The sequence below is a fragment of the Colobus angolensis genome, unplaced genomic scaffold (assembly GCF_000951035.1).
Source record: "Colobus angolensis palliatus isolate OR3802 unplaced genomic scaffold, Cang.pa_1.0 Scaffold18, whole genome shotgun sequence".
NCBI classification, from domain to species: Eukaryota; Metazoa; Chordata; class Mammalia; order Primates; family Cercopithecidae; genus Colobus; species Colobus angolensis.
The window spans coordinates 6,212,313-6,221,682 of NW_012114932.1; the positions used below are offsets into that span (position 1 = coordinate 6,212,313).

Genomic DNA, 9,370 nt, shown 5'->3' on the forward strand with positions numbered 1-9,370 from the left:
TGGGAATAAGCAATGGAAGGTCCTAAAATACAGACAGTACTGGCCTGACTATGGAAGGGTCATGCTGGTAATACAGGGAAGCCATCTGAATAGGTTGGGGACAGAGTTGTGATTACAGAGGCATCAGTCTAGAGAAAAGAACCTCATTCCATTTTTTGATACCAAAGGGGAAAAGGGAGTATTATAAGGTAGGCATATTTGGTCTCATACTTCTATATAAATCAATTCCACTGCTGATTAAAATGGAGTTTGGCTTGATTATTAATCACTAAAATTTAAGAAATTCTTTTATTTTTTTTTTTGAGACAGAGTCTTGCCCTGTCACCCAGGCTAGAGTGCAAAGATGCGATTTCAGCTCACTGCAACCTCTGCCTCCCAGGTTCAAGTGATTCTCCTGCCTCAGCCTCCCAAGTAACTGGGATTATAGGCATGCACCAACATGCCCAGCTAATTTTTTTGTATCTTTAATAGAGACAGGTTTCACCATGTTGGCCAGGTTGGTCTCAAACTCCTGATCGTGATCCGCCCACCTCGGCCTCCCAAAGTGCTGGGATTACAGGTGTGAGCCACCATGCCTGCCCATTTTTTTTAACTTATGAATTTCAAAAACTTCTAATTTCAAGCTTGTATAGTCTCCTAGATTCCAGATTGCAGCCTAATTGCTCTAAAATACACTTGATTAATTTATACATGGTTTACTTGCTAATTTAGAATTATATCTAGATAGATAGACAGACATATATGTGCATACACACACAAACACTCATTTTATAGATTAGAAAACTGACATAGCAGAATCTCTTTTTACCTCAAGACTATATGATTCATAAGTACTGGAGCCGGGATTTGAACCAAGGTCTATGTGACTTCAAAATTCATGCACTTTTACTATTTTATAATGCCTCCATAATATGATATATATTCAGAGTGAAAATATTTGTGTAAAGAATTACAATAAAAATGAACACAAATTTAGCCCAATACTGTCTTACGATAGCTCATGAATATATTTAATATTAATTTGCTCACAAATTATGATAGCAATGTCTACCATGAGGATCTGCCAAGTATTCTTTGACCATTTGCTAAACATAAATGGTAGAGTTATTACCTTTAACATAAATGTATGTCCCATTTTCACCAACAATAACCCACACTCACACTTAAGTCCAGACAGCTTTATTGAACTCTGACCTCTACAACTCAAAGATAAACAAGAATAGGATTAAGCCATCTTCCCTTTATTGTGCTCCACAGCACCCTTTGATTCTTGTTGAATTAATAAATAGTTTGGGATGAGGAGAAAGCAGAAACAAGCTCTTCTACCCACTTCCATTTCCAGCAGAGGCTAATTTGTCAATAACAAGTCATAGCCTTCACTGTTCCTAAATTCCAGAAATACATCACCAAAGGACTGTACATATGTACGAAGAACCCTAAATCTGCATTTTGATATAGACAACTGTTAGATATACTTCTTACAACCTGCAGGAAATTCATGTCTATGAGCAAAAAGTCACATACAAAGATTTTCAGAACAGTATTATAATCAACAAAAATAAGAAAACTGATAAATTAGTGTAGGGATAGTACTAGAGAATAGTTCAAAGTCTACAAAAGGTTATGTTTATAGAGTCTTTTTAACTTTTGATTATGAAAAAATATTGCTACGTTAAATAATAATAAAATTAATAGAGTATTATGAGCCAGCTGTTCTTGTATGAGTCAGCTTTATATGTATTAACTAATTTAATCCTCAAAACAAATTTTACAAGGTAAGCACCGTTACTATCTCCATTTTACAAATGAAAAAAGTTCAACACAGAGAGATAGGAACTTGAACCAAGATCCTTAAGCTTATTAGGTATTAGAGTCAGGATATAAATCCAGATACAGCACTTGAGAACCCACACTTAACAGTTTATACAGAAGATAAAATTGTATAGACTATTATAACTATTTAAATATATATTTGCTTGCATAAAAAGAAAATATTGGATGGGAATGTAATTCGTTATATGGGAAATTTTTTAATTTCTTCATTATATTTATCTTTCTTTTCCACAGCTTTTAGAGTAGTCATGTTTTATGTTTATAACCAGGACAGAACAAGAAGTAATATTTGAAAAGTAAATGAAAAAAAGAAGTTCATGTTTTGAACAAATGCCTTGGTTCAACTGAGTAACTGACTTCAAAATTCATACACTATAGTCACAAATAATCTATATTTGAATACGTGCTATGGAAAAAAGAAGAATGTCTTGATGGCATAAGCTATGTTCGGAGCTGAAAGGGACCTTAGAGATCATTTAGACCAGTTTTCTCAAAGTGTGGTCCCCAGACCAGCGGTGTCAACATCATTTGGGAAATGCAAATTTAGGGGCCCTGCCCAGATTCACTGAATCAAAATTTCTAGGGGTGGTGCCCAGAAACCTGTGTTGTCACACAAGTCCTGCGGGTTCTTCTGATGCACCCTCAAGTTTCAGAATCGCTGACCTACGCTTACGGTTCTCAGCCACGGCTGCATATCAGAATCGGAATCACCTGATTTTTAAGACTCTCAGTGTCTGAACTGCACCAATAGAGATGCTGAGTTAACTGGTTTTAAATGAGTCCATCAGTGTTTTAACTGCTCTTCATGTGATTTAGCCAGAACCACTGATTTAGTCCTTTACTACTCAGAGCATGATCCTCAGACCCACAGAGTTGGCATCCACTGGGAGCTTTTTAGAAATGTAGGATCTAGAGTTCCACTCCAGCCCTGCTTGAATCAGAAACTGCATTTAAACAAGATCCCCAAGTGGTTGATACATACATGCAAGTTTGAGAGGTATTGAACACTGCCCTCATTTTACAGAGGAAAAAACAAACAAGGCCAACAGAGTTAATATTTTCCCAAGATCTCACTGCTGGGGGATGGGAAACGGGGGATGGGAGGAGGGGCAAGAATAGAAGAGTTGAATTCAAACCCAAGATGCTCAAAACTTCAACTGCACTCTTTCTGTTATACTATGTTGTAAAGCTTTGGATTTGATCTTTCTTTCTTTTTTTTCCCTTTCTCCCACCTCCAAACGGTTTTCACCCCATAAAGTACCTAAAGGTTGGTAATGCACAAATGCCATGTCATTCCCTGAAGAAATTTAGAGTTGGCAGAGGAAGGCTTAGAAATTAAGTGCCTGAAAGCCAGTAACCAGACCCAGAGATCTCCAAGGGCTGCTGTCCAGTCCAAAATTCTATGACATCTGCAATACAGCCTTGAATAAAAACCAGAATGCCAGTATCCAAGGCAGTGAGAATTTATTTCATAGTTATCAAAGCAAACCAAAGGTTATCAGTGGGTTGGACATTTAAAGATTAAGTACAGCTGATCGCACTCAACTCTTATGCAGGTAGCTTAACTCCAGTGGTTCTGGTCTCTCTCTGAAGGGAAAATAGAGGTGTTTATGATCCTGTATCCTAATGGGTTCCAGGTGAACCAGGCTAGGCGCCTGAGTCAGGCCCTCTCTTCTTTGATTTACATGGCAGGATCCAGGCCATCCCTAAATTGAAAAGATATAGTAATGAGCAAATGCAGAAAAAGAAAAGAGGGGAAAAAAGAGCTGAGGGAAAACCTGGAGTGCTTTTCCAAGTCCAAAGTGAGCTATGGCTGCCCTCTCTGCTCAGAAGGTATGATCATAAATTACTAGCTAATGTTTAGCACTGGGGCTCTGGCCCATGATCTATTACAGAGGACGAGATGCCTCCAAGCAGAAAACACTGTAATTGGGGAGCAATAACATCTGTGTCAGTCATGAGACGGCAGTTAAAGTGAACTGAGAAGTACAGGCTGTGCTGCAGATGCATAGTAATAATATGCACATTTTTTAGCTAAAAAGATATGTCATCAAGATATGGGCCTCTTTACATTCTTTTGTGTCACGATAGCCTGAAGAGGATCAGTAGGACCCCTGGATTTCTGTTTTAACATTAGCAAGATGTTAGCCAACAACTCAGGGGAATTATAGTTGATAAAGAAGTCTGAGGAACTCAGATTATGGGCTTGGTTTTCTGGAGCACAGATTCTAGGTCGTTACAATGCTCTGCTGTACTGAGCAGGTCACATAATCTCTCTGAGCCTCCTAACCGAGCAAGGTCAAAGAATTCATTCAGGATAGAACTGGGACTCAAACGCAGACCTTCTGGCTATAAATTCTGTCATTTTCCCAGTACATCTCTGTTGGTTATAAAATTGATATTTAAGTAGTTATAAATAAGAGTAAATGCCCAGTTATTCAGGAAATGAAATGTGTGCAAGGGACTTTAGTTTCTGAATAGATCAAAATAAAAGGGAACTGCTTTATTGTAACTTTCCATTTTAAAAATCCTTCAATAGCATGATAATAGCTAAAAATTCAAACCATTTAAAAGTGTTCAGGGTGGGAGGGGGGCAAGAGCTGAAAAAATACCTATCGAGTACTATGCTCACTACCTGGGTGATGGGATCCTTCATACCCCAAACCTCAATGACATGCAATTTACCCATGTAACAAACCCGGTGAACCTAAAAGTTGGAAAAAATTAATAAGAAATAAAATAGAAGTGTTCAGGAAAAAAAAAAAAAAAAAACTACCAGTTGTGGGTAGTCTAGAGCAGGGGTTCTCAACCCCCAGGGCCATGGACTAATACGAGTCTGTGGCCTGTTAGGAACTGGACCGTACAGCAGGAGCTGAGGAGTGGGCGAGTGAGCAAAGCTTCATCTGTATTTACAGCTACTCCCCATCGCTCGTGTTACCACCTGAGCTCCACCTCCTGTCAGATCAGTGGCACCATTAGAGTCTCATGGGAGCATGAACCCTATTGGGAACTGTGCAGGTGAGGGATCTAGGTTGCACGCTCCTTATGAGAATCTAATGCCCGATGATCTGAGATGGGGCTGAAGCAGTTACGCTATCACTGGGGAGCAGCTGCAAATACAGATTAACATTAGCAGAGAGATTTGACTGAACAGAAACCTTAATAAATCAATTGCTTACAGACTCATAACAAAATTCTATCAGTGAGTGGCAAATGACAATTAAGCTGCATCTGGTGTCAGGCTTTATAGTGGCAAGTGAGTTGATGTAATTTGATTGTACAGCTGCATCTGGTGGCAGGCTTTAAGTCAGCATCTGACACTTATTTCAGTCCGTGTGTGGCCTGCCATTATTTTATTTACCACTTCCATCCATGCCTCTTTCCTGCACTGAGCTCTTGTCTCTGTCACAGTTTTGGTAAGCCCACAAGCTAACCCAAGCCAAAATGAGTGAAAAATAAATGTCACTAGAGAGCTTCTTTGAAAAGAGGGAAAGACCCAATGATGAGACAGCAGAAGACTCTAAGACTCTAAGACTAAAACAAAAAGAAATCTTCATTTAAAAGAAAATACTAAGAGTCCTACTTAAATTATGGTTTCATTACAACAAGTGATTCACCTTCTCCAAGCCTGCTTTGTATAATATATGGTGACTGGCTATCCACCAAAGGCATGAAACCTTCCAAACTGCTTCACCACATGGAGACCAATCACCCTGCATTAAAAGATAAGCCTTTGGAGTTTTCCAAAAGAAAAAAATGTGAACACAAAGAACAGAAGCAATTATTGAAGGCCACCACTTCATCAAATATGTCTGCACAGACAGCATCATTCTTAGTGGCTAACTGCATTGCTAAAGGTAACATGCCCTTTACTATTGGTGAAGAGTTTATCTTGCCGGCTGCTAAGGACATCTGTCATGAATTTTTTTTATTTATTTATTTTTGAGATGGAGTCTCACTCTGTTGCCCAGGCTGGAGTGCAGTGGCATAATCTTGGCTCACTGCAACCTCCGCCTCCCCAATTCAAGCAATTCTCCTGCCTCAGCCTCCCGAGTACCTGGGACTACAGGCACCTGCAACCACGCCCGGCTAATTTTTGTATTTTAAGTGGAGATGGGTTTCGCCATGTTGGCCAGGCTGGTCTTGAACTCCTGACCTCAAGTGATCCCCCCCGTCTCAGCCTCCCAAAGTGCTGGGACTACAGAAGTGAGCCACCGCACCTGGCCTGTCACGAACTTTTAGGGGAGGCTGCGGTTCAAAAGTGGCACTTGTTCCTCTTTCAGCTAGTACCAAAACTAGATGAACTGATGAAATAGTAGAGGCTCTTGAGGCACAACTGTCAGAGAAAATTAATGAGCCAATATGGTATACAATCCAAGTTGACAAGTCTACCAGTGTTGACCACAATACAACAATGCTTGTTTTTGTGTGATTTATTTTTCAGGAGGATGTGCATGAGAATATGTTATGTGCACTTTTACTGCCAACCAACACGACAGCTGCAGAACTATTTAAGTCTTTGAATGATTGCATGTTGGGAAAACTGAATTGGTCATTTTGGGTAGGTTTATGCATGGATGAAGCAGCTGCCATGACTGGATGGCTTTCTGGTTTCACTACTTGGGTCAAAGAGGTTGCTTCAGAGTGTGAGTCTATGCACTGTGTCATCCCTAGAGAAATGCTGACTAGCCAAAAAATGTCACCTGAACTTAACAATATTTTGCAGGGTGTGATTAAAATTATCAACCTTAATAACATACATGCCCTTAACTCACGTTTGTTCACTCAGCTCTGTGAGGAGATGGACAAAGAGCACACATGTCTTCTCTTACACACAGAAGTGAGATGGCTTTCTAAAGGTAGATCACCGGCCAGAGTTTCTGAGTTATGAGAGCCACTGCAGAGATTTCTTTTAGAAGAAGAGTCACCACTGGCAACATATTTCAGTGACCAGAATGGGTCCCAAAACTTGCTTACTTTTGGGACATATTCAACCTGTTCAATAAAATCAGTATGTCACTTCAGGGGAGAATTACAACTGTAATTAAGTTGGCAGATAAAGTGGCTTCATTCAAAGCCAAACTGGAATTATAGGGGCAACAAGTGAACATTGGGAACTGGGATCTCTGACATGTTTCAAACATTAGCAAAGATTTTGAAAGAGACAGAGCCAGGGCTGTCTTTCTCCCAGCGGGTGCATGATCACCTATCTCAGCTTTCAAAAGAGTTTGGGCATCACTTCCCAACCACAAAATACTCCCAAACTGGGAAGGAATGGATCTGTGACTCGTTTGTGAATATGCCAGGTGAACAGATTTTGTCCATGCTAGAAGAGGATCAACTGCTTGAGATTGCAAATGATGGTAGCCTTAAAAGTATGTTTGAGAAAACTTCAAACCTCCACAGTTCTGGATTAAAGTCAAGGCGAAATATCCTGTGATTGCCACAAAAGCACTGAAAAGCCTGCTTCCATTTCCAGCATCCTATCTTAGTGAAGCAGAATTTTCTGCAGTGACAGCAACCAAAATGAGACTATGGAGTAGACTGAACATAAGCAACACACTTCCATGTCACTGTCTTCCATCACCCCCAGATGGGACTGTCCAGTTGCAGGAATACAAGCTCAGGGCTCCCACTGATTCTACATTGTGGTGAGTTGCATAATTATTTCATTATATATTACAATAAAAATAAAGTGCATGATAAATGTTATGTGGTTGAATCATCCCAAAATCATCCTTCCTACTCCACCCCAGTCTGTGGAAAAATTGTCTTCTGTGAAACCGGTCCCTGCTGACAAAAAAGTTGGGGACTGCTGATTGAGAGAGATCTTAATTGAGTTAAAAGTTTTGCATAGATGGACAGCCTCTGAGGTTTCTTTCAGTTTTGATAACTGATGATTCCTTACTGTTTAGGCCAGCTGGGCCCAAAGTCCACTTGTGATTTCAACACCTTCTTTTTTCATAGTATGACCAGGACTTTCCCAGTTTATGCTAAAAGTCCTATGCTCTGGAACTGAGTCCCAGGCAAACAAGGGATCACCATACTTCTTACCACCATGCTGTGTGTCACCTTGACCCTTGTCCAGACCAGCACAGTGTTCTTAACCGCACCTTCCCACCCACAGAAAAGCCTGAGCACACACTACAAAAAGTCTTTGTCACCTGCACTCTGGATCTTGTGCAAACCCAAAGGAGGCTTCGCCTTCTACTTTCATTCCAACCTGCTTACTCGGGTACTTTGGCAAGTCCCTAGGTTTGTTTCTCTCATTAGCCCTCTTGGAGTAATGCTTCAGGTGAACCATCTGCTTGGTTTCACCACTAAACATGATCTTCAAGTCTCCCAGCCCAACATTTCTCCTGCCAGGCCTTGGGTCATTGAGCAGAGGTACTATTGGGATACCTTATGCCACCGTTGCTGCCTAGTCCCGTAGCCACTGCATAGCATAATCCAAGATCAAAGCTATTTTGTGGCTTTCTAAAGGCCATACTACTATATCAGTTCTGTATGTATTGCCAGAATTCTTTTAAAAACCGGTCATTTGTAGACACAAGCTTTTCAAGGGCTCAAATATCCCATTTTCATAAACCTATTTGTTTTCTTGTCTGCTGACTAGTGTTGCCTTTGACTATATTGAATATCCTCCTCCTGTACTATGTTAAAATGCCTTTACTTGTTACTTGTTAACAATAAATTACTTATTAACAATAAATTCATTCTTATCATTGACAAATATTTCAGCATAAATGAACTTCTTTCTATAGCCAAGAGAATATGAAGTATGTTAGATTGGAAAGCTCCATATTTATTGTCTGTTGATTTATTTTAAACTATTCTAAGGTGGTTGTTAGTGTTTCATACTTATATCTCAGGAGATATTGATGAAACTATATAGAATGAATCATTTAGTATATAGCCCAAAACCATGTGCCCAAAATACCTAAGTTAGGGACATTCCTAAAACAGACCTTAATATGCTAAGTTTTTCTAATTAATTTATATTTTTCCATATATAAAAAGGATAGGAAAGTCTTCCAGAAAAATGGACAATGTCCTTGGGTTACTTTGCAGCATCTACACTGCTAAACTGGTGTAGAGGAGTGAAGAGGTTAAAAGGAAGACTTTTAAGATGTCCCACTTAAGAAACTGTTAAAAAATTGTGGAAGACAGTGTGGCAATTCCTCAAGGATCTAGAACTAGAAGTACCATTTGACCCAGCCATCCCACTACTGGGTATATACCCAAAGGATTATAAATCATGCTGCTATAAAGACACATGCACACATCTGTTTATTGTGGCACCATTCACAATAGCAAAGACTTGGAACCAACCCAAATGTTCATCAATGACAGACTAGATTAAGAAAATGTGGCACATATACACGATGGAATACTATGCAGCCATAAAAAAAAGATGAGTTCGTGTCCTTTGTAGGGACATAGATACAGCTGGAAACCATCATTCTCAGCAAACTATCACAAGAACAGAAAACCAAACACTGCATGTTCTCACTCATAGGTGGGAACTGAACAATGA

At 39.7% G+C, this 9,370-nt stretch overlaps 1 long non-coding RNA gene across 1 annotated transcript in view; it reads right to left on the reverse strand.

Annotated features, from left to right (window-relative positions):
* Nucleotides 1–3,280: 3,280 nt before the first annotated feature.
* LOC105509777 overlaps nucleotides 3,281–9,370 on the reverse strand; it is a 92,980-nt gene continuing 86,890 nt past the window's right edge. Inside the window, exon 2 of the long non-coding RNA XR_001001479.1 lies at nucleotides 3,281–3,539. This is a non-coding gene — a long non-coding RNA (uncharacterized LOC105509777). The remainder of the gene's footprint in view (nucleotides 3,540–9,370) is intronic.